The following is a 25,747-nucleotide window of genomic DNA, read 5'->3' as shown; positions in this document are numbered from 1 at the left end:
GTATACAAAAAAAGTTACTCCTCCCCGTAATCAAAATTACCCTGCCGCCGCCCATCCTCCTACCCCGGATGGCGGGCAAGGGGATTTAAAAAAACAGTAATACATATATAATTATAATATGACAAAATATAGTTTGCGTTCAGAATTTTATGTTGCTCTATATACACAGCACATGGCGGTAAATGAACGTGGACTGAAAAAGTGACGACATGTTCTATTTCCACTCCATGCAGAATCATTGCCACTTTCGTGCCATTTCTAGTTAATTGATGCATACGCAATTGTTGATGATTATTTTACATCTCGTCTTTTTCTAACAATTTTGTCCAATAGGCGTCACTTTTCTTCTGTGTCTAATTTGTCAACAAGGTTAGAGCTGCAAAATATGTTGCAAATGTGCTTTTATCCTCTCAACGATAAAATGCGAAGGAACAATAGATTCAATTCCTTATAGAATTAGAGCTATTGTGACAAGTTCGGGCAACTGGCACTTCGTCATTTCACAAAGGAGTGATCAGTGCCCATGATCGAATTCATTGACCCTGAGCTTCATTGAAAACATTTAAGTTACCATCTCGTTTTTTTTTGTCAGGACGACCTTTGTGCTTTTCTTGGCAAAAATAACAATTACAAGAATTCCTTGAACAGGAGTGAAAGCGGGAAGCCTGACCAGGTTGATGTTATTCCAAATGGTGCAAAAATAACCCCAACAGGAAACTACAATGAGCACGCAATAAACAGACGAACATTATATTTCAAAAGTGGTTCGGGTTATTATAATTTTGTAAATGTAATTTGACAAATCGCGAGAGCAAAAGAAAGTTTAAAAACAGAGAAAAGAACGCAAATACAATGAATTGAAAGATGTGAAAAAAAAACAAGTATGAAAAGTAGATCATGAAAATTTAAAGAACGGGATTTAAAAAATAGCGACCAAGCCGACCATTATATGTTTTGGGTAGTTGGACATCAAACATGTCGGGGGGGAGAGAACATGTCCTTCCAAAAGTCAGTTAAGCGTAGGGGACACAAAATGTCATACACCCCACCCTCTCCCTGGCTCCCCCAACAAATGGAAGCTTTAATTCATTTGATTATTTACGAACGTTCTCTAAATGTCAAAACTATCAAAATTGTTGAAGATATGCCTTATAGAAAATTCAAGCGCGCTTCGTGTCGTGTTTTCGTGCTTGCACCCTTTACAAAGGCCAAATGAAATCTGATCTTAGTTTTATAGCAATATAATGAGGCATATATTTTAAAGTAGCTCAAAGGGCAGCTAGGCATTATGGCCCCGGGTAAATCTATTAGTGCCCTCACTAGTATGGACTTGGTTGTATACCCCCCCCCCCCCCCGATTTTTAAGTTTATCTTTATTTTAATTATGTTAACAATTTGCAAAGATTTTGTATCCCCATGCCGATACAAAAGGTAAGTTATAATCAAAGTTCTAATAATCCCGCCTTCTAACAAGGTATTCTCTTTAGATGCCTATTGACATTACCGCCCTAAAAATATATATGTACATAATTATACCAAAGGGTACATACTTTGTTGATTTCAACGTGCCCAGGATTTTATAGGTCTAATAATTTTCGACACCCAGCCCCCCCGTTTACATGAAATCGCCGAACAATTTTTCAAAAGATTCTAGTGTTGGATGACTTTTTAAAGCATTAATATTATAAGAGGGCAAAAAAGTAGACTCCACAGGATGTTCTTTCTTATCCTCTTTTAAGATTAAGTGATTAAATACCTAACAATGGTGCTGTTTAAGTCATTAAAGATCAAAGCGGCCATTTGCTTTCACAATATAATGCGCGGCAAGTTCTTTTCAAAGAAAGTATCCAACGTAGATTGTATTGATTAATTATCATTGAAGGGTCATGGGCGTAGCGGACATAACTATTCTGCGAAAGATCCTGCTCTTTTCATTGCGCTTGAGCGTTTTTCAGACTACTCGTTACAATGGGCTTCTAAATTGATTAATTGTGTATACATTGCACGAGTATGGAAACATAATGAATTGCGAAGAAGCACCATTACACTCACGTGCTGCGACAAAATAATCCAATGATTTATGTAAAATGAAATGAAATTACTTGAATACTTTTGCATCAAATATTATGGCATAAAATCACAAATTTTGTAATTTGAACCATCAAATTAATGGCAAGGTGAATTATATCATTCTAAAACAGGAACAAGCGATTATCGTGCATTGGTGGAAGAAATAGTTAATTTTTAAGCAGGGTTAATTAGATATATATGAATTCTTCCACCTTGAAACGTACTAGAAGTATTTATAAATCATTTATTAGACAGTTTTTGGCTCAATATTTCGTACATTTATGCCTTTATTTCGTGTCGGAGCAGAAATAAACACACAAGCGATAATCGTACATTGTTTGAAAATACCGTAGATTATTGCGAAAGGCAGTCAGATGCTTTCCGCCTCATAACCATGGGTGTCGATCACGGGGGGATGGGGGGATATATCCCCCCCAATATTTCAAGTGGGGGGATGGCCTGTATTATCATCCCCCCCCCCCAATAATTTAGGGTAGAAAAATTATAATAATGATGATGAAAAAATGAAAAGTTTGATCATGATGATTATAGTATGCCATCAATCAGTTTAATTGTTTCCCTCGCAATTTGTGTATATTGCTATTAAATGAAAACATTCTTTTTCAGGACTATTAAACAGATTGGTGGAGGTTCAAGATGAAAAAGAATTAAATGTTTATGTATCTGATATTTTTTAACACATGACATAAAAGGACCCCAACGAAAATCAACTTTTGTTGATAGGGTGTTCCATCCCACCAGTGGTGAATAAATTATTTTAAATAAATCATTAACTGAAAAGGGTGGAAAAATAAACGGGAGTAAAAGGGTGGCAAGATAAATAAAGGAATGACGGTAAGCCCGATGGCGCACGAGAAGCCACACAGGTTGTAATTTGTGCTAGTCTTAATTGGTCCGAATCTGCATTTTATCATCATGCATTAAGAAGAATAAAGATATTGCCAGTCAGGTTAGATTTAAGAGAGAAGTTGTTTACACAGAGGCGTCGATCCTGGGTGGGGGGGGGGGGGGTAGGGGGCGATCGCCCCACCAATGAAAATATTGGGGGGGAACATATCGTTTCCCCCCCCCCCAATAATTCCGCATGTGCAACTAAAGAATAAAATAAGATTGTAATGCTACACTGAAATCAGCAAGCGAGATTGAGATACCAACTTGATTTTGATTTAAAATCGTGCTCAAAATGTCTGCTTTTCAGACTGGAATATAAAAATTTCAGCTCGCGCTTCGCGCTCGCATCATGTACCAAATCCCATACTTTTCATGATTATATAGGTGAATATAATGTCCAGTTTTCAATTCTAAACCTCAAAAGAACTTTGATTTTGCAATAATCTTTTGTTGGATATAATAATATATCTTCCATGAAAGTGTCCTTTTTTCCAGATCAAAATATCAAAATTTTCAGCTGGCGCTCGCATCTATTGTTCTTCTAGATACCCATCTTAATCAGTGGTACCAAAAATGCTTAGAATATCAAGCTTTCAGGTCAGAATATAAAGAAATTTCAGCTCGCTCTCTTGTGAGATACATGTATCGACCCTCCTCATGAGTTACTACAAACAAACCTAAACAGGTACATTTTTCCTGTTTTCACGACATACTAAAAAAATTTAGCTCGCGCTTCGCGCTCGCATTGTTGGTGAAGGTGAGATATATGTCTCTTTCTCATGAGTTTTATATATATATATATATATATATATTGTGATCGAGCGCCTTTGGAACGTTGATTCATAATTTGGCCCCTCCCCCGTCTGAAAAATGGATCGACGCCCCTGTGTATACATCATGCTCAATAAACAGATCACTATGTACATGGTCCAGTCAATTTTTGTCATTTTTTTCTCGGTATGAGTTTAGAATAGGCTTACTTGTAACACAAATTGAATTTCAAATTTTTTTTTAAAAAGTATAGTACACTACAACAATGAAGGAATTTCCAAGAACACCATGCATATCAACCACTCCCAAATGTCCTAACTTGTGATTTTAGAGGGGGTAATGTTAAAATATCCCCATCCACAAGAACATTTGTGTCAATCATCCCCCCCAACCAAGAATACCGATCGACACCCATGGTCATAACTATTTAGAAATCTACGGCCTATTTTATCTATTAACATGCCAAATATTTTGCGTCATTTCATGTCGGGTCGGATTCAAGAACAAGCTATCATCGTACATTGTTCGAAGAAAAGAAAAGTTATTTTATTTCCGCCTTGAAACTATTTCGATTAATCTAGGACACATGTTATCTGTCAATGTTCCATATATTTTGTTTTCTTGTCGAATTCAAGAACAAACGGTTATCGTACATTGTTCAAAGAAATACGTAATTATTTCGCAAGTTTTATTATATGAACACGAATCTTTCCACCTAGAAACGTATCAGAAATATTTTCAAAACCATTTAAGACACTTTTTAGCCCAATATGTCATTTTTTATACCTTCATTTCTCGGTTCATTCCGTGCCAGAGCGCAAACAAACACGCAAGCGATAATCGTACATTGTTCAAAAATGCCGTAGATTACAACGAAAGGTAATTGGATTCTTTCCGCCTTAAAACTATTTAAAAGTATATTTCGAATAATCTACGACCCATATCTATTAATATTCCATATATTTTGTTTTATCAAATGTCTGGTCGAATTCAAGAACAAGCGATCGTCGGACATCGTTCAAAGAAATGCATAATTATTTCGGAAGTTTAATTATATGAACACGAATCTTTTCACCTTGAAATGTACCAGAAATATTTTTAACACCATTAAAAACACTTTTTAGCTCAATATTTCATTCTTTTATACCTTCATTTCGTGCCAGAGTGGAAACAAACACACAAGCATGATCGTACATTGTTGGAAAATATCGTAGATTATTACGAAAGGTAATTAGATTCTTTCCGCCTTAAAACCATTTTAAAAGTATATTTCGAATAATCTAGGATCCGATTAATATTTCATACATTTTGTTTTATTACATATCTGTTCGAATTGCGACGATTATCGTACATTGTTCAAAGAAATACATAATTATTTCGTAAAGTTTAGATACATGAATACAAATCTTTCCACATTGAAACGTACCAGAAATATTTTTAAAACCTCTTAAGACACTTTCTAGCTCAATATTTCATTCTTTTATACTTTCATTTCGTGCCGGAACGGACCTAAACAAACACGCAAGCGATGATCTTACATTGCTAGAAGTTACTATGTCCTATTTCATGTCGGGGTCGGATTAAGAATAAGTGATGATCGTACTTTGTTGGAAGAAATAGATCATTATTACGCAACGGAAATAATATAAAACTAATATCAATATGAATCTTTCCACCTCGAAATGTATAAGAATTATTTTGCTAAAAATCTAAGACACTTTTTAGCTCAATATTTCATACTTTAATACCTTCATTTCGTGTCGGGCAGACAAGAAAATCGCCGCATCGGTCGCGCACATTTCACCAACGGATTTAGAAAGCACATCATTTTGAGTACGAGTATTCGCCTGCAAGTTGGCCGCGTGCAAGCTGCGAGAAGCGGCGAGAAGCTGCAATGATAAAATCTAGGATTAATGATTCCTGTTAATCTGCTTTAATCTGAGCAGCGCGCCGCCGCTAGCTGCGTCTAGCGGGGAGATACATCCTGTTCACTAATTACCGCAGCGGGGGTGTGCTCGCGGGGTGCACGCTGCCAATACAATATGGATGCGGTCCCTAACCATGGTTTAATTGAGGTTTGCAATCACTTCAAAAGAGAAACAAGAGTATATAGAGTATACTGTCATTGACCTATCTCTTTTGTGTAATGATAAAGGGAAAAGACTTTCATTCAAGAATTGTGAAATATGTGGATAGGAGATTTACATTCTAATTACTGCCATTGTAAAGATCCTATCAGAGCTAAAACTGGAGTAGATTTTATATGCGCTATTATGTTGTCTATCAGACTCAGACAATTGCTTTCTCAACAGTGTAAAAGACAATCTTTGAAAATCTAAGGTTGTTGACCAAAAACACTTGACCTTTATTATTGATGATGGAAATGTTATGTTTGCTTGACCTTTTGCTCTGTTTTAGACTAGTAGGTCTTATGTAATAATATATTTTTGTCTCACTCCCTAGAGGTGAAGGGGAGACTAATAGACTGTGGGATGGACAAGGAAAATGTCTCTAGTTTTTCATTTCCGTGGGGCGGCAAATACAACCACGGTTCTTGGACATGATAATATGTAAAATATTATGAATGAATACATGCACAATGTTGCCATCGGTAAATTCTGCTCCTGACCTCAAAATCAAAATAATAATATGCAAAATCGTACCATTGACTCGACTGGAAATTCCGCCATTCACCCCGTGTGTTAAGGACTTCCGTGAACGCGCGCAAGCGTGCACAATGCATGTAACCTCGTTCGCGTTTTATTTTTTTTATTCGCTGTACATGATATACGTTATATACAGAATATACGATGGCGGATAAGATATCGTCGTGTTCGTCGTGTTTTGACAGCGAAAATGACGATTTATCACTAGCAAGTATATGCTACATGCACGTCTTACCCAAGGAAAGAGGGCCAGTAAATTCCTTTCAAGTAAAGAGCTAGAACAAATTTAAGCCTTTGCTGCATCCGTTGATGTAGACTACCTGGGACTTCAGAATAAAAATAGCTATTCGTGCAGCAGAGAAGTTTGCGATTGACTTGCATGCAACCCGGCCCATCCCAGGGAGCAGTGGCTTAATCAGTGCAGGGGGGGGGCAAGCTATCCCCCCTGGCGGAGTTCACCGGGAACTTAAAGGGGAAAAAAGAAAAGGGGGAGAATGAAAGGGGAAAAAAGAAAAGGGGAGAATGAAAGGGAAAGGGGAAAAAGAGGAACTGGAAAAGGAAAGAAAGAAGAACAGATAGATTGTCATGAAAAGGTGATTTTATTTTTTTTTAAATAAGCATGCAAAATCATAAACAAAATCTTGTTTACCGTGGCGTACAGACCAAGAAAAAAAAGGGAAAAGGAAAGAGAGAAGGGTGAAAAATATGTTATCTTTAACATTATGTCAAAATCTGAATTGGATTTTTGTAATAAAAATGTATAATTTTTTGCTCACTCGCATTGTTTTTGTACCCGATACACCATATCGCCCCTCAAAATGTTGCCTCATGACGCCATTGCCTGGCCCCCCCCCCCCTTTTGAGAAGCAAAATACTAAAATTTGTAATGTAAATATGCCAAAACAAAGGTGTGCCCCCCTCTTTTGAAATTGAAGACCCTTTTTTTCGTGTACGAAATATACTTCATTTGTGGGTGAAAACCTTTATTTTTATTTTTTTTTGCTTGTCAATTGGTTGAAAAACTTTTTTTTTGGGGGGGGGGCTGGTCGAAACTTTCCTCTGAAATATTAGCCCCCTTTTGGAAAATCATGGATCTGCCCCTGATAAGACCGGAGATTTTTTTGCTCTTGCCCCTCCTGCATGGCCACCGACCCGTTACGCTCCTGCCCAGCCCGACCAGCATTGCAGCAAGATCCGAATGGATCAAACTAACGTTATAGATGTAACGGGTTACATCTTGCTCAGAGCCAGGTCAAACATCGTTCGTATCACCAGCATTCCAGCAATCAAGGTGAAAAAGATACAGAGGATGATTTTGAGATGGTGATCCTTGTTATAGCGATCTTTGTCCATGCCAAAATTGTTTCACTTTGTGCTTTTGCATTTCATTCTCTGCAAAAGTGAAGCAGTACAAGCTTGGATGATTTTTGTATAGGTCTAGATTTCTTAATTGAATCGATACATAATGTGACTCATGTCATGACTTACTTAACCGCCACATTTACAAGCCTATGAATAGAAGACGAAGTAAGTCATGAGTCACATTATTTCACATTATTCATCGACTCAATTAAGAAATCTAGATGTAGACCTATACAAAAATCATCAAAGTTTGCACCGCTTCACTTTTGAGCTCTTTTGCAGAGAGTGAAATGCAAGAGCACAAAGTGAAAACAAATTACCTTCGATCGCTTGATTGCTCAATGCTGGTGATATACGAACGATGTTTGACCTGGCTGCATGCAAGTCAATCGCAAACTTCTCTGCTGCACGAATAGCTATTTTTATTCTGAAGTCCCAGGTAGTCTACATCAACGAATGCAGCAAAGGCTTAAATTTGTTCTAGCTCTTTACTTGAAGGGAATTTACTGGCCCTCTTTCCTTGGGTAAGACGTGCATGTAGCATATATTTGCTAGTGATAAATCGTCATTTTCGCTGTCAAAACATGACGAAGACGACGACATCTTATCCGCCATCGTACATTCTGTATTATAACGTATATCATGTACAGCGAATAAAAAAAAAATAAAACGCGAACGAGGTTACATGCATTGTGCACGCTTGCGCGCGTTCACGGAAGTCCTTAACACACGGGGTGAATGGCGGAATTTCCAGTCGAATCAATGGTACGATTTTGCATATTATTTTAATTTTGAGGTCAGGAGCAAAATTTACCGATGGCAACATTGTGCATGTATTCACTCATAATATTTTACATATTATCATGTCCAAGAACCGTGGTTGTATTTGCCGCCCCACGGAAAGTCACAATTTTAGCGACCATCCCACAGTCTATAAGGGATTCAAATGTCGTTCGTTGTCTGTCTGTCACAAACATGAATATAACTCTGCAACCATAAGTTACTTTTCAATCAGACTTGATTTGAAGATGTATTTAGGGGACCTGTTATGGTGCAGTCAGAGGTCATATGGTAAGGTCAGAGGTCATTGTGAGGTCAATGATCAAGTTTAGGTGAAAGACTAGAGACCTTTCGTTTTTTGCGACGAGCCATGTTGACGTACAAGATCATGGAATATGGGAGCTCTGTGCATGCGCGAAGTATTTGGTAACGAGCCTTCTCGTTCACTGCCTAAATCTGTGACTTGTATTTGAGGGTTTTGATGTTCGGTGTCATAGTGCTCAAACAAGTGCTAGTTCAAACATGATGATGTCATCCAAAATTTCAGTGATTCAGCAGGGCTGGTAAATGGCAAGTTACTGCCTGTTACCAGCTTTTCCATTACATTTATATTTTCCATTACATGTGCCACGTTTTCAGCTACTACATATCTGGTAGGTGATTGTGTTCTTTTTTCGCCACGTTTGTACACACAGCTTCCAGAGTTCAGCTTGAGTCAGCTCTCAGTGGGCATGGCAGCCTGACCCTACCAGGGTTGCGGCGATTAATTTGTGAGTTCCGCCATTCATGCACCTCTCCTCAAAATACATAATTTTTAGTGAATTTTCATGAAACTGTTGAAGTTGAACGATCCATTCTCTTGATATTACTTTAAATTGGTGTCTACACTGTGGGATTCATATTGGTATGTTCTCACATACGTAAAAACGTTTTTAAGCCTTCGAAGAGCAAGAGTGCAAATGCTGCACCCTCAAGTCGCCCTGCCAGTTCGTGGCATGGTGCTACATGTACGCCTGATCCTTCGGCCGAGCATTGGCTCACGGCCCGCTGGCTATCATGTTGCTCTATACTGTGGCATGGTTCGTCGACTGAAATCGAAACTGTTTTCATCTATGTACGAACGTAATACTGAACGAGTGGAATCACTACTTCCGGTCAACTAGTGTTACGTTGCAGTCGCAGAGAATCGAAAGCTCGGAACTCTCTTATGACACATACATGTAACACTGCGACCCTGTCTAACTTTTCAACCAAACTTCAAGAACTCTGTTCTGTTTTTCTATAGATAATAAGCTCATTATGACACAACATCTTTTACTATACCCACAAACAAATTTTAATAATCATCACGCATGAAATATGATTGCAATAATGTAATTCATATCAAAGTGGAGGAGGTATACAGGGGAGGACAAAAGGGAGTAGCATTTCATGAAAGAGCCCTTCTTGAATTTTACTTTCTATTCTAAAAAGTGCTTTGACCACTCTACAGAGTGGATTCGATGCGATATAAGTCTAATTATTATTATTATTACATTCTATTCCACATATTTCATTATAAGGTTTCGATACAATTCTGTTGCGGGACAAAGGAGATTGCAATATTTCTTATTTTCACAAGTGAGCGAGACACATTATTGCTAATACCTTGTAAGTGTCGTTTTTATTTCCTTCAAGATGATGATGATCCACAGCAGTTGTATGGCATCACCTATATCAAAAAAATGAATGCAGATATTAAAAAAATGCCTTAAATGGGGTATTTAAAACTTTAAAAAATAATATTTCTGATTCATGCAGGTAATATATAAAATTTGGATGAAATTACTTGGATTAATTCCAATAAATGAACAATATGATTATGAGGAGTTATTCAACCTTTGTACAGATTAAAGCCAGCTCACTTTTAATCACTTCACGTCTGTTTGGTTTATAGTAAGGAATGGGAGTGAATCATCCAGGTTCACTCATTCATTAAGTCAGCCCCCAATATTTGCCTTTCAATTTCTGAGAACACATGTCTACATACATGTTTGTTCGAGGAGTTGGCATCGGTGAAAAGGAATGCAGAAGCAAATGCATGCCTTTGAATGAGTAAGGATTCTTCCTTGGACTAATCTATGATCATTTTTATCATGTCAAATGTGTTGAGAATTTCACAAGCGAAAGCAAACTTTCAAAATTTCATACTACATTTAATTTAAAAAATACAAAGAACACACGCTCAAGCACGGTACCTTTATATATGTATATCAATATTGTAAATCATGGATTAAAATGATGGTCAGGCCTTCACTTCGAGATTAAATAAATGGTACTCCTTTTTTGTTAAGAAGCTCGATTGAGCTCCGTCAGGCATGATATTCTCCCGACTAACATCACAATTCCGATTTTTTTAATATTTTTTTTTTCTAATTTTATTTTTTTTTACATGAAATCCTTTGCCCAAGAAAATTCCCATGCTGGTTTTTACTGCTTCTTTAAGTCAACTGATGAAAGTTACCATAACAACTCGCCTTGAAAAATCACTTTCAATTTCTTTACTATACAAGAGCTTGTAACCCAACCAGGGCATCTTGGACCTCAGCGGGGACTTAGCCACCCTTGGCTGCTTTTCAGATTTTTTTTTTCAGAGGGAAATATCATGCCTGTTAAAAAAAATCAATTTTTTGTGCTATTTGATGAGCTCAATTTATTATAAGGTGCTAAAATGTAAATTTTCCATGAAATTATACAGCAGTACTGCACCTTTGATTATTTATGCAAAACATATGTATGTGACCAACATTTACAATAATGTTTTCAACCTTGTATTTGAGTATTTGTCTTCATCTTCTTGGTCAAATGTAACTTTGATTTTTCTCAAAAGATAATTCATAGTAAATACTTTTTTGCAGAAAAACCTACAGGTTTTTATTATAACCACCTTTTCAAATTCTTTTTTTAATTTGCTTCCCCCCCCCCCCCCCCATCGAAACAAATTTTTACAGTTTTAGTTACCATTGACTAATTTCCAATATTTGTGTGTGATTTGTGATTTTCTTGATCATTTAGGTTGAAAAATAATTTTTCATGCCAAATTGTTCACTCCGGCTCTGAGTTTGATGAGGGAAGCTGGTGAAGCATGAGCAGCGATGCGCAATTTGGAACCAAACGATCGTCTCTAGCCTGTCAAGCTGGCAAGCCCGGTCACCAGCCATGCGCAATTGTGCTAACTGAAAATGCGGCAGGGTCCTTGATGCTTTGTGAGTACCTATCAACTTTTAAAAACTTTTTTCCCTCCCTTCTGAATTTTTCTGGTGAAATATGGGAAAATTTTATGAAATATCTTTAAACTCTTGCTTGACTCTAATCTTTACTTTTTTTGTGTGGAAACAACAAGGAGTTTTTTCCTTACACACATGTAGTGTTCCTGACTATGGCTTGAGGATTGCGGTAGGAGTCCATATGTAATCGTGTTTCTCAAAAATTAAGTCCTGGACAGGACATTTAAATGATTGAAATGTACTCGTTTATTGAATTTTTGTAAGGATCATACTTTCGTTTGATCAAATCTGGTACCCAAGTTATGAGATGGGCACAGTGCCAAATTTGAGAATCTGTTTGATCTAGCACAAGCCATTCATGAGCATTATAACTTCTATTGCAATTAACAAAACTGTTAATGTATTTTAAACTGGCACTTGGCCCTGAAAATCTCTGCATGGAACTTCAAAGTCATTGGGAATGTTTGAATATACCACTTATTAGCTTTAGAACCCATCGTGTTTTTTACAGAAATTAAAGAGTAATGGCTCCTTCCTACATGTAACAATCCCCTGGTATATGATGGTGATCTATAAATGCATCTATACAATCTTGGCTTCAATCGTGAACGCCTTGTAGTTGAAGTGTCGTGGTTTAGTAGTTCTGACTCTCATCTCGTAATCAGAGGATCGTGTGTTCAATTTCCACCATGGCATAATGTTCTTTGACAAGGCGTTAATCCACACATTGCCACTCTCCACCCAGGTGTTGAATGGGTACTGGTAGATGTAGTGTGCCTATAGCAATTGAGTCTCGAACTCTTGTTGGAATGCTTCTCAGGGAGTGTAGACAGTGTGTTGGCATGCCAGGATCAGATGACCGTGGTGAGAATATATCTGTAAAGCAATTATAGATGTCGTTCTGATGTATTAAAGTGCAATATAAAAGTGGATTTGTTTTGTTATTAATTTCCTTTCAACACTTTCATTGAATGTCATGGGCCATCACGTATTAGAAATACCAAGAAACACTTCTTTTGAAAAAATATTCAACTTTTTTCTGCCACTCATAGGCCTATTTATCAACTGCACGATAACAAGAATCCCATTCCTGGCTCCAATGCTCATCCCACAGTGATACATACATGCACATATTATTTGTCTTCCATCTCTACTGTCCACTGTCTGGCCTGATATCATTTTCTCTTTGCCTTCATTGTCCTCTCCCCGAATCATCCTCTGTCATACAGACTATACGTACAAAGAAAAGATTTTCAAGGCTGGCAAAATGTCAGAGTGTGGAAGAATGTCTGAGAAATGTAAAACCCTGTCCTGCCCAGTGAGATCTTCTATGATGATTGCCTTGTAGACAGTTTTTATCTAATGTATATTGTCAGTGATTTAAGCCATGAATTGCATTAATTTTTTACTTCATCTCTTGTGTGTGAACATTAACACTATACACATATGAGATCAGCATTAGTGACAAATTTGTGTCGTGGAAAATGAATTTATTCTCTTTTGTCTTATGATGTTTCAACCATTACATCTTGATTTACTTGACTCCCTTTCCACTGATAGTCTGTTAAACCAGTCCCTAGTGTAATGCTGTCAATCAAATGAATGGTTGTAGTGATATGTTTGTTGATGAGCCATGTCAAGCCAAGTGATATTAACAGAGTTGGATTTATCCTGCAAGTGGCTGGTTAAGCAAGACTAGTCGATTGACGTCACTAACATTATACATTCTGTGACGTAAATGTGAGCAATTAGGAGTGGAGAATTTCCCCTGGTGTCGTGCTCTTGTATCCGAGTTTGCTGCCAAATACTGAAGGATATCCAACCTTAAAGCTATAAATCAAGCAATTCTGAGTTATTCTTTCTGATTAAAGAAATACCCAAGATCTTGAGAAGAGGATAAGACATTTTTGTGTGTCATTGCACAGGTCTATTCTGAGAAAGGCTGTGTAGCAAGTCTTACCACAAAAACACATGAGGTGTGCAGTAGGATGCTTTCTTACTATTTGTTTGTCAGAAGTGCTTTTCAGACTTGCTTCTTTTGTCATTGCTTCCCTATTCATGAATAGTCTTGAAGTCCTACACATGTACATGTACAATGCAGTCTTTGTACAAGTATCTTTAGCTCTCACTTCAGTTTCATTTTTTCTCCCCCCCCCCCCCCCCCCCTCTCTCTGCCTCTATCCCCTCCCGCATTTCCTTATACCCTCACTTGAGTTAATGCTGTTCATATTTGTCTTTTAGTGAGATGTCTATGCAGATCATTATGGATTCCTTTAACAATTCCAAAACACAGTACAAAATCTAAGCAAAGCTTGTATATTTTTTTTCATTTCTTCTATATATGCATACATGAAAGGTTTGAATATGGTGTCTATCACTGGCCTGTTGAATAGTGTGTAGGCCCTAACCGACTTGAGTCTCTTCAGATGAAGGAATCAGCTCTGTCTCTTTTAGACTAGCAATATTATTTGGGAATGTTAACTTCATTTTTTTTCCACTTTCCACTGCTGGTCTCTGTGATTGTTCCATCATTCACAGAGATGGACACTCTCCGAACTAGCTCAAGATTTGACTGGCCAGAAGAGCGTTTTGGCACTCCAATATCTACCAATGCTAGTCTTTCACATGATCAAGATCTAAAGATTTGTTAATGTCTAAATTATTTGGGCTAGCCAAAGTTTTATACTCTTTCCTATCAGAGTTCAATGCTTTCACATCCAATTTTTGTTTGGCCAAAAGGCTATTACTGTACATTGTAGAAGGGATCAAATAGGTGTACAAGTTTGCAATTCTTTTCACAGAAATGTTTTGAGATGTTGCCACCAACTACTGAAACAAAAACTTTGGAGATTTCTTGGAGACATCACCACAAGAGAAACCACTTAAAGAGTGGCAACCTTATATTGAATTGCATGTCACTTGGAAATATTATGGAAAGGTTTGTTGGCTTGGGGAGAACACCAGTGATTTTTTGTTTTACAATTCGCAGTGACTGATAATCCAGCAATGCAACTTATCTACTATAAGGATTGCTCCTTTAGTTGGTAGACTATAGGGAGACTTGGAAAAATCAACAGATTGTAATGAAGGCATGCCCTGCACACAAATAACACAGACAACTGAATTTATTTTTAATGTAGACCTACACCCTGAGGCTGAAAAAGGTGTTTATGATCATCATGACTCTTCCCAATTTATCATAGGTACCAGATGGCAAAACAATTATTTACTGCGTTTTAAACATATGGCCGTATTGTTTTGATTAGTTTATGTGCATATTTCACATGGAATCAGTTGTACATGTTCAATTCAAATATATGAATATAAATGTTTACAGTAATGTAATTAAAGCATGGAAAATGAAACATTGAAATGAGTTTGCTTGGATTCATATTAGCATTTGCATTGCAGTTACCCCAGATTACGTAAAAAAAAAACATATGGCCATTGTTATATGGGGGGGGGAGCTTAAAGATAAATTCCAGTTTTGGTAACGATCTCAAAATGACTTTTTACAGAATCTAATATAATGACCACCCAAGTGTCTGTTTGTATGAATAAAAAATATGTGCCAAAGGATTCTGGGAGAAATTGTGTAATTGCTGAGAAATAAGCAAAATAAGCGCGGATTCGGTCACTTCCGTCGGGTCTTTATTCCAGCAATAATTATACACTGTCTCACGTGTGCCTATCTGTGTTGGTGATCTTCAGTGTGAACGTTTTTCAGCGTAGATTTCAAGAATTCACAAAGTTCTGTTTATGTAACTGTACCAGATCTAGATCCTCCATGATATTCTGACAATTAAGCCTGGTTTTACAGACTTTCTCATGAAATCAGTGTTTACTGCAACTACTGGCATTTCTCTTTAAGAAAATGCCCTCCCTGATATAACTATATCACGATTTACCCCAACAATATAAAAGAGAACAAAGAAATCGAGACAATAAATCATAATATTATCTTGGATCTCCTTTTATTATGCAAATCATCCTCGCGCTAACAAAACTGCACATGTACATGACACCATGCATTATGAACTTGCCCCATTTTGTTACCTCGCCTAAATCTAATAGCACAACTTTCGGTATACAAATGGTCATAACTTAAAAATGTTTACTCTATCCATATATTGATACAGAAATACTTGTATACTTTCACTGAAAGGAAATCTAAGGATCACAAACAATGGCTTTAACAAATGGGGTAGGGTAAACTGCTTGATTCTTACAACTGAATATATTTGAATTTCGAGGACCCCCATTATATATTTTTTTTTTAATCCATTTTTTTCTGTATTCCTGTACCATAATTTTACTATCATATTTCTATTGCTTGTGAAATTCCCAATATCCCAAAGGGATTTAATAATTTCATTAAGGGCATTTTGATGAGAAATTTGTTTAAATTTTAGACATGAAATTCTGATAATTTCATCTCATTTTGTTTTAAGTTTGCATCAAATCATTATTAATTAATGAATTTATGATGTGTAAAGTGAACATCACATATTATAAATACTGCTTCCCCAAATTACACCCGGCTTTTTTTCTAGCCACATATCAAAAGTAAGACATACATTTGGGTGCTTCTTTGCCGTACAGGAGGCAGGGGGTCATCAGCATTGGTAACTTAACAAAGGCTTAGTTTTTGAAATGGCATTATCATTTTGAAAGTATATGGATCGATTTTATGAAACTTTGGTAATCCAATATCACTGATCATGTATGTTTTCAGTCACATGATCAAGGTCAATGGTTATCAAGGGCCAAGGTATTAAAGCACTTAGCAGTCCAAATTGTTATAGTAAACATTATTTCATGTAGTAAAATACAAAAGAACAAGTGGATATATGACATCAATTTCCTAATTAAATATTAGAACTGTTTCATTGAAATATTGAAAACCTTTAAAATTGACACCAATTTCCTCATTGAATATCAATTTTAAAAAAGTGCAGAGAAGTAACCGTTTCATCAAAATAATGCAAATCTTTAAAATGACATAACTTTGTTATTCCTTGTCCGATTTTGATCATCTAATTGTCAGCGTTTTGTTTGTCTATTTTTTCTTTATCTGTTCATGTCATATATACGTTTCAGCCTGGAGTATTCATTTAAAGGTGTTTCCTTGAATTGCTTTAATATGGTAGTTCTTTAAACTTTAGTGATTAATTTCACCAGAAGCTTCAGAGCCTTGGAGAAATTTTGTTGGTAAATAAATAATGTTGATCAATCTAAGAACACATGCATTCCCCTAACTTGACAGATCGGGGGCTGTTGGAAGAGAGTTGCAATCATACATGAGCGGCACTGCATGAAATAAGAAATGAAACATGGAAATACAGTCTACATGAAAGCTAGTTCTTTTCTTCCCCAGGTCGTATTCATGATCGCACAGATTCAGTGGTTATTGTATACCTGACCTGATAAAAGGGTGCAAGGCTCAAAGAAAGAAGTCATAACTAGAGAGGTTTAAGCAAAATGGAATACTGTTAACAATAGATAGTATTTGGGTCATTATAGAGATCACAAATGTCTTCATCCATTAATTGACACAAATGCTAAGTTATGAGCGCTGCCTTGCATGTATACCAGGTCAATATCGTATCAGTTCTGAGCTTCATGTAGATAAAGAAGAGAGTTTTATAACTTTTTCCTTTAGTCACTTCTTTGAAATCGATAGATAACAGCTTTATATCTAGCGTGTGACGCAAGTACTCTCCGCCACAGAGGTAACAAGAGGAGGATGTTTATCCTCACATTTTTTTTCCTTCCACTTTGCATTGTTTGAAGGTGGATGCGTATCACAGCTATATCGGACCTCCGAGTCTAATTTATGCACTGGCAGGTACAATGTCTGTATTGGTTGCTAGGAGACCATTTCCTCTCCAACTGGAAAACTTTTCCTGGTTGGAAAGTTTTTCTTTTTATTGATGTACTTGTGAATTCAGTTTGAAATGGGTCATTAGATTGCTGGGGTCATTAAAGCGACATGTCCTACCTGTTCTTGGTTGCTTGTGTATGGATAAATGGTTTGATTTATAATAAGAAGCTTGTTTAACCCATAGGACCTTGGCCATCCTGTGTTCATTCAGGTTATTGTCAGTAGTAAGAGAGTTGGTGCCTTGTACATATATGCTGTGTCAGCTAGAATAAACATGGCAGGACCTATACAAGGATTTTACAGTCTTTGATGACATTAATTCAAGCACATTTCATATAAAAAAAGTAGGATTGAATTAAAGTACCGGTACCGGTAAAACATACTTTGACACCACCAAGTGATTTCCACCCTGGGGGGGGACACTTACATTGATGAGTGGATACCATGCGCGACCAAAAAAACATGTAAAAAGGATGTCTTTTTCACAATAGGGCATGTTATGTATGTAACGTAATAAGGGTGTCAAAAAGGGTGTCAAAAACACAAAAATAATGAAAAAAGGGTATCTATTTCGCTAGGAAAATTACGTGTTTAGGGTCGAATTTGCGGGGATGATAAAACAAAATTAAAATGTTTTATGTAGGATGTCCTTTTTGCCCCAACACTTTGTGTTTAGAGTCCGATTTGTGCGAGGTGTAGAAGGTGGGGTCGTACTAAACCAAATAAGGTAAAGCCGACGACCGAAGGACCTGTAACAATAAAACATTCCTGTACTTGTTTAGGGGTTCATTTCAGGGAATATTTGCCAAGAGTATCGTTTTGTTTCCAATACTTGTTAAGGGTAGGGTTTCACTCGCCAATACTGGTTGAGGGGTGCATTTTCAGAATATGTAAATTACGTGTTTAGGGTGCTTTTCGAGACCTTATGGTCGCGCATGGTATCCACTCGTGAATTGAAGTGCCCCCCCCCCTGGGATTTCCAGTCTGTCCAACTTTGCCTTATGATATCTTACAGCTTGGTTCCCTTGAGATATTTTCCATTTTATTATTCTATAAAGCTTTACAATGCCGTAAGAATTATATTTGTTGGACAAAACTTTTCGTTCACGTTTAAGCTTTAATTAACATACTTAAGACCACAAGCCAATGGCATAATCTGTCATGATACTGGCTGGGCATGTATACAGTTGCATGTGGCTTAGCCTGACTTGTGCGTGTGCTGCACCATTGAGCTTGGCACGCGCAAGGGGTCCCAACAGCGTAAAAAAGGACTTGATATGTTTTACTTCAATAATATTTTTTGTCTTTTTGTTTTGTTTGTTGTTTTCTTCTGCTTTTTCTTCTCCTTTGGGTCTACTGCCCAATACCTCACAGTTGGAGCCCGGAGAGAGAAGATGCTTTTTAGGCTTTACTTTGCTTGTGTAGATTTGAAGTATGTTTTGCTTGACGGTTTCTGTGTTCTTGATTTCAATGGTTAGGGATGTGAGGGAGTTCCAGTCTGGGATGGTTCTTGGGATGAACTAATACTTGTCCAGTTTTTGTTGGTGGAGATGGGAATGAAGCTTATGGAAGATTTCTGAAAGGGCATATGGACCGGGCTCAGGACTTTTCGTACTGGAATGGCTAGGCGACCGCAAGTGCCTAGCGCAAGGTTGTCACATGACTAACTTTCCGGCGCAGGTGCAGCGGTTCTCAGTTAAGCCTCTGTTTCATGGCCAAGACACTGTGATAGCAAGAATAATCTGCAGTTACAAATCGAGCTGCTCCGTTTGTATACTTTCAATTTAATTTAATGGTGATTGCTAATGTTGCAAAAGAATTGCAGAAAATGATATTTAAATTTTTCCCTGGTGTCATCTTTCACCATAGCATTGACTCATGCATTTGACCTCAAGTTTGTGGTTCTTATCACCAATCAATCAAAGGGTTGTAGGTTCAATTCCCAAACATGACTTTAATTTTCTCCAACAAGGACCATGGAGCTATTAAACACACATAGCTCCATATCCACACTGTGCTACACTCAACCCAGGTTTGGTAAAGGGGTACTTGTAGGATTGGTCTTGGAAATGCCTCTATGCTGTAATGGAATATGGTGCTTAAGGTAGCTTGTCAAAAGTCCATGCACCGTTCTTCATCGTTCTTCCCGCATCCGGGTTTTCGCTTCGGCTTTCCCGCCCAACGTTCCCTTCTCTTCAAAGGAACGGTCGCCATCAAAGGCCCTTTGATGCCACCGTTCTTTTGTTCGTCTTTCCTGCAAGTCTTAATTTCTGTCGAAAGGCCGAAGAATCTATTCTAAATAGCTCCCTCTACGACCAAAACAAATGTGTGCCTTCATCATGTTCATATTGACTGTTGGATCGAGATTTCGCGTCACTGTTCTGAACTGTGGTTCGCATCTATAATGGAAGTTCTGGTGCATTCATAAAGCCACGGTAGCTTAATCAAAAATCACGCACATGTCATAAATCGTTACTGATCTTACGAATTTGCTGCAATAAACATGAAAACCTCTTTTTTGCAATTGGAAGAGAGTCAATTCATGATGTTTTAGGTGGGAAAATAAGATTCCACATATTTTCGTTTCGTAGGCCCAAGCCATTCGTAGAATTCACGTCGACTTAGAATATTAATTATTACTCGCATCTCAAACAAGTGTCGAGAGCCCCCCCCCCTCCAAAAAAAACAGAAGGAAATAGAATGATGAAATAAATATGACCGGAACAGCTTGAAACTATTAGGCATAGATAGAACAAAGTTTTACAAGGATTTATTAGAAACTGTTTTAGTTTCTTAAAATTTTTGACGGGCAACAATTTCCCCAGGATAACATATTGTCTCTTAATTTTCTTTATCTCCATGTTGTAAAGAAGCGGGACCAAAAGAGATTGTGAAAAGAGGAAAAAGAAAACTAAGAAGTCAAAGGGAGAGGAAAGGAAGGGGAAATAGAGAGAAATAAGAAAATAATATTGGGATGGAAAAAGAGGAAGGGTGAGAAAAAAAATGGAGGAAATACAGTTCAAAGAGTGGGAAAAAACTCGGAAATTTGAGAGGGGTTCTCCAGATAAGCGATTCCATGTCCCTCGACGTCAATGTCCGATTGTGTTACAAACGACTGTCATCGATTAATATTAATCTTTTTTTTTCGTTGTTTGACCAAATGCGTGCGCATCCCGATTGCTGCTTCTGCATCGAAATCAATATTCATGAGAAAGCAGAGTTGTGTTCTCGCAGAATTCGTGATCAGGTGGGGGGGGGGGGGTTAAAAAAAAAAGAAAAAAGTGTTTCTTGATAGAAACTACGAAAAGCAGGAAGAAAAGTAAGAAAGAGCTATTATACCCATGATGTGTAATTTACAGCCTCGTAACGGCCGGCCCGACCCCGAAAGGAAACAAGAAAAAGATGAGGGGAAGAATTGGAAAACAGACTTTATATAAAAAAATTTCGCTCGCGCATCGCGCTCGCATTAACTGTGTAATGAATCCCATTCAAGAGGATTAAATGGCACTTTATATATCCAGTTCTGAAATCAATTTGCACACAATATTTTAGCTCACGCATCAAGCTTTCATTTTTTTGTTTGATTTACACAAATTGTTATATCAAAATTTTCAGCTCGCGCTGCGCGCTCGCATTGTTTTATTTGTGAGTAACCTATCCTCTTTGGAAATTCTTTCCAAAATTTGTCAAAATGCTCCTGTATCATGTCAGTTTATCAAAAAATTAAGCTCGTGCTTCGCGCTTGCATTGTTTGAGACATGCAAACAAGCTTGTTCTCTAATTTTGAATAAAAACGCACTTAGACCGTCCAGTTTTCAGGTCGGAATATCACTCATTATTTAATTGGTGATACTTGTATCCTCTTCACTAAGCACTAAAAACAGTCCTAATTGAGTCCCTTAATTTTCACGTTTCGGCTCGCGCTTCGCGCTCGCATTGTTTAGTTGGATACTTATCTTTGTTCATTATTATAAAAACTGCTCAGAATCTTCGAATTTTTTTGCACGCGCTTCGCGCTCGCATTTTATATTATGACCACATGAGATACCTTATCTTGTTTATAACAATAAAAACTAACATTTACTTAAAACTTCAGTCTTCAGTTAGGACTACCCCCTGAAAAACCAACAAAAAATAGAATTATGGCGGCCAATCGAGAAAAATTTTGCTGAAAATATTTATCGGCCCCCCTATTGGCGAAAGCTGGATCCGCCCCTGAAGTGCACATTAATGTACTAGATCTAGATTTATGATAAATATTTCGTATCGAAATCGTCATGTAATCATATTTAAAATTGCTCCTGATATCTTGTGCTGTTCATGGTCTATAACCTCCCATAGTTATCGATATCGTCATCACCGCTGTTACTATCGCAATCATCTTCATTTCTCTATTATAAGTATTATCTTCGTTAACATTTCTATTATCATTATTATTTCATCTTCATGAATCGATGGGGTGGGAGAAGGAGGAGGAGAAGACTGAGAATTACCAAGGAGAAGCAGACGTACATGTAGAATGGGGGAGCAGTAAAAAGGGATGATAATAATAATGAGAGATGAGGAAGGATACGGAGAGGAAAAACAAAGATAGAGAGAAAAAAAGGAGATGCAAGAAGAAAAAGAAGAAGAACGAAGGAAAAGCAGTAGGAGACGTATAAGAAGAGCAGGTGGGCAGAAGAACAAGAAGAGAGGAGACGTAGAAAAGGGGGAGGAGGGAAAAGAAAGAAGCAGCAGAAAAGAATGAGGTGGAGAAAAAAGAATAATGAAAGACGACTAAGGATATGAAGAAGAAAAAAAGATAAAGAAAAGGAGAAGGAGTAAGAAGAGTAGATGAAGAAGGGGACGAAGAATGAGAACAAGAAGAATAATAAGGTGGAAAAGAAGAATAACGACGGAGAAACAGAAGAAATAGAAGAGGGGGGGGGGGTGAGTTTGTTCTAAAGTAAAATCAATGTGAGTAGAATTAAATTAATGTTTTTATCTATATTGCAGTGATTACATCATTACAATACTAGGATGCCATTATGTTCAATAATTTAAGCTTCAAAATTCTGTACTTCACGGGTGAAGATATGGGGCCGTAAGCTGCAGGGAGATATGTAGAGTGATATATTAGCATTAGATCATTACTCTAAAATAGATGGAACGTGATTATTTATTTATAACTAATATTAGTTAGTACACTTACTGGCCTAAAAGCCAAAGCAAATAGGGCCATGATATAAACTTCTCCATCAAGAGAATTGAACATTATTGACCTTTCAGGATTGCTTGGCATTGATACTCATCGAACTGTTCTTAGTCATTGCCCAGGCCTATGATCATGAAAGAGCAAGATCACTCACCCGTATAGTAGAGAATCATTGACAATAGCATGCTCAGCGGGTTCGCCACAGAAAACAATGAGAGAGCTAGACGCTCACAGTCTTTAATTCCCCATATCCGCTGTCGTGATTATTGTCGTAATTTCAATAGATAAACCTACTTCAAAAGACCGTTGGCCCGCCCGATGGGGAATCTTTTGTAATAATGTAGTGTATTAAAGTACGTGTATGCAGTAACTACCATCCCGACTTCTGTTGTGCTATTTAAAAGATTTCTTTCACCATCATCGAGGAGCGATTAGCGTGTAAAATCGCATAAATTATCTCACAGAACGGATCTAATGTTCATGATTACCAACATCACCATAATCATTACTATTATCTTTCATATTTTTTAATGATATAAACTATAAAATTGATACTGGAGAACGATTGGAAATAGATAATGAATGAATGATGATGATAACAGTGATGATGATGGTGATAATTAGAAGTTTGAAGTGATATTAATGGACATGATAATACGAATAACATGAATAATAATATCAGTGATAATGTAAACATTAACAAGCGAAGATGATTGGTATATTTGAGGCAATGAACCATGTATAACTTGAGACGCGTTTTTCCTTTATCATGTTTGTTATAAAAGGGTTTTCATATCATGATCCTGAAAGACATAGATTATATTTAGATTAAAAAGAAAGAGAATGGATAGCAATCTAATTATGGGAAAGATTTTGCGGGATGTCAAGTCCCGGGGGGGGGGGGCACTTACATTGACGAGTGGATACCATGCGCGACCAAAAAAAAAACACGTAAAAAGGATGTCTTTTTCACGATAGGGCACGTTACGTACGTAACGTGATAAGGTTGTCAAAAACACAAAAATAATGAAAAAAGGGTATCTATTTTGCTAGGAAAATTACGTGTTTAGGGTCGAATTTGCGGGGATGATAAAACAAAGATAGAATGTTTTATAAAGGATGTCTTTTTTGCCCCAACACTTCGTGTTTAGGGTCCGATTTGCGCGAGGTGTAGAAGGTGGGGTCGTACTAAACCAAATAAGGTAAAGCCGACGACCGAAGGACCCGTAACAATAAAACATTCCTTTATTTGTTATTTAGGGGTTCATTTCAGGGAACATTTGCCAAGAGTATCGTTTTGTTTCCAATACTTTTTAAGGGTAGGGTTTCACACGCCAGTACTTGTTAAGGGGTACATTTTCAGAATATGGAAATTACGTGTTTAGGGTGCTTTTCGAGACCCCATGGTCGCGCATGGTATCCACTCGTGAATGGAAGTGCCCCCCCCCCCCCGGTGTCAAGTCCGATGCAGTATAAAAATTGATTGCATATCGCGGTCGATGCGATTCTTATATCAACGATATCATCCCCAAGAGTCTATCAAGTTATGAGTTTATGTGCATTTTTAGCAAAATTGACATTTGTAATACGAGATTATTCTAATTTTAGAGTGCTGTAACATCCGAATTGCATGGCATTCCTGCTACGTACGTTTTGAATTCATCGGACATTTCGATTTCTGGATGCATGTTATATCAGTTAAAGCGGTGTACGTCTGAATCATATTGATTGTCATTTGTATTAACTTTATGATAACGTTGATATACAAAAACAGAATTCATCAGGTTCTTTATCATTACACCAATGGTATGAACTAATGCACATATAGGCCTACGTCTTTTGCTTGATAGAACACTGACACCCCCCCCCCTCCATTAGAGCGAGAACAATATTGTGCTCTTTCATTAATATTGATTTCGATAAGGAGATCGGGAAGCGCACGCCATTAATAGGAATTTACATTATTTGTATACCACTTACAAGTGAAGCACAAAACATGTATCTAAACGCTACGGAACAAATAGAAAGAGAGAATGAATTTCACCAAAAATTAAAGTAGTTGCACAGTTCACAGTAGGCTGTAAACGATAGGGGGCTTCACATGCGGCGGAAAAGGCTATTTACCCCCCCCCCCCCAAAAAAAATGAATTTCTCTCTTGAATCTGCTTGTTTAGTACTTTTTGTTAGATTGTTCCTGAGTTGGATCTAGTGGGGGGGGCAAGGGGCCCGCCCCTCCCTCCTCCCTCTATTGGCGGAGCAAAAAAAAAACGGCGAAAGAAAGAAAAAAAGAAAAGAGAGGAGAAAAAACATAGGAGGAGGACAACGATTGAATAAATAAGATGAGGGAAAAACAATTAAAAAGAATTCTTTCATGTCATTAAATAAAATTTTCGCTCATGCTTCGCGCTCGCATTGCCTTTTAGGTGATTTACACATATGGAACTTTATATATCAAATTTTTAAGTCAATATACATAACATATTTTAACTCGGAAATCGAACTTTCATTTTTAAAATGTGTTCTGAAAAAAAAAAATATTGTCTGAATATTAACATTTTCTGCTCCCGCTGCGCGCTCACAAAATTTGATTTGTCAGGTACCTATTATTTTCCTGTATTCCATTTTAGTTATCAAAATATCCCTATTCATGTCAGATTGTGAAAACATATTAGCTAGCGCTGCACGCTCGCATTTTGATTGGTGAGTTATGAAAATTTCAATATTAATTATATTACAAACTAATTAAAATCTCCATTTTATGACAGTTTATCAACAATTTTCGGCTGGCGATTTGCGCGCACATTGATTTTTGAAAATATATCAACTCATGCATCTTATTCAT

The 25,747-nt window shown here is 37.2% G+C and overlaps 1 protein-coding gene across 1 annotated transcript in view; it reads left to right on the top strand.

The window, feature by feature from the left end:
• Positions 1-11,648: 11,648 nt before the first annotated feature.
• Positions 11,649-25,747, top strand: part of LOC121429656 — a 61,780-nt gene continuing 47,681 nt past the window's right edge. Inside the window, exon 1 of the mRNA XM_041626806.1 lies at positions 11,649-11,806. The gene's annotated coding sequence lies outside the window, so the exon portion shown is untranslated. The remainder of the gene's footprint in view (positions 11,807-25,747) is intronic.

Source organism: Lytechinus variegatus, chromosome 1 (assembly GCF_018143015.1).
Source record: "Lytechinus variegatus isolate NC3 chromosome 1, Lvar_3.0, whole genome shotgun sequence".
Taxonomy (NCBI): domain Eukaryota; kingdom Metazoa; phylum Echinodermata; class Echinoidea; order Temnopleuroida; family Toxopneustidae; genus Lytechinus; species Lytechinus variegatus.
The sequence above is the reverse complement of the archived record's forward strand: the minus strand, read 5'-3'. Positions and strand labels throughout refer to the sequence as shown.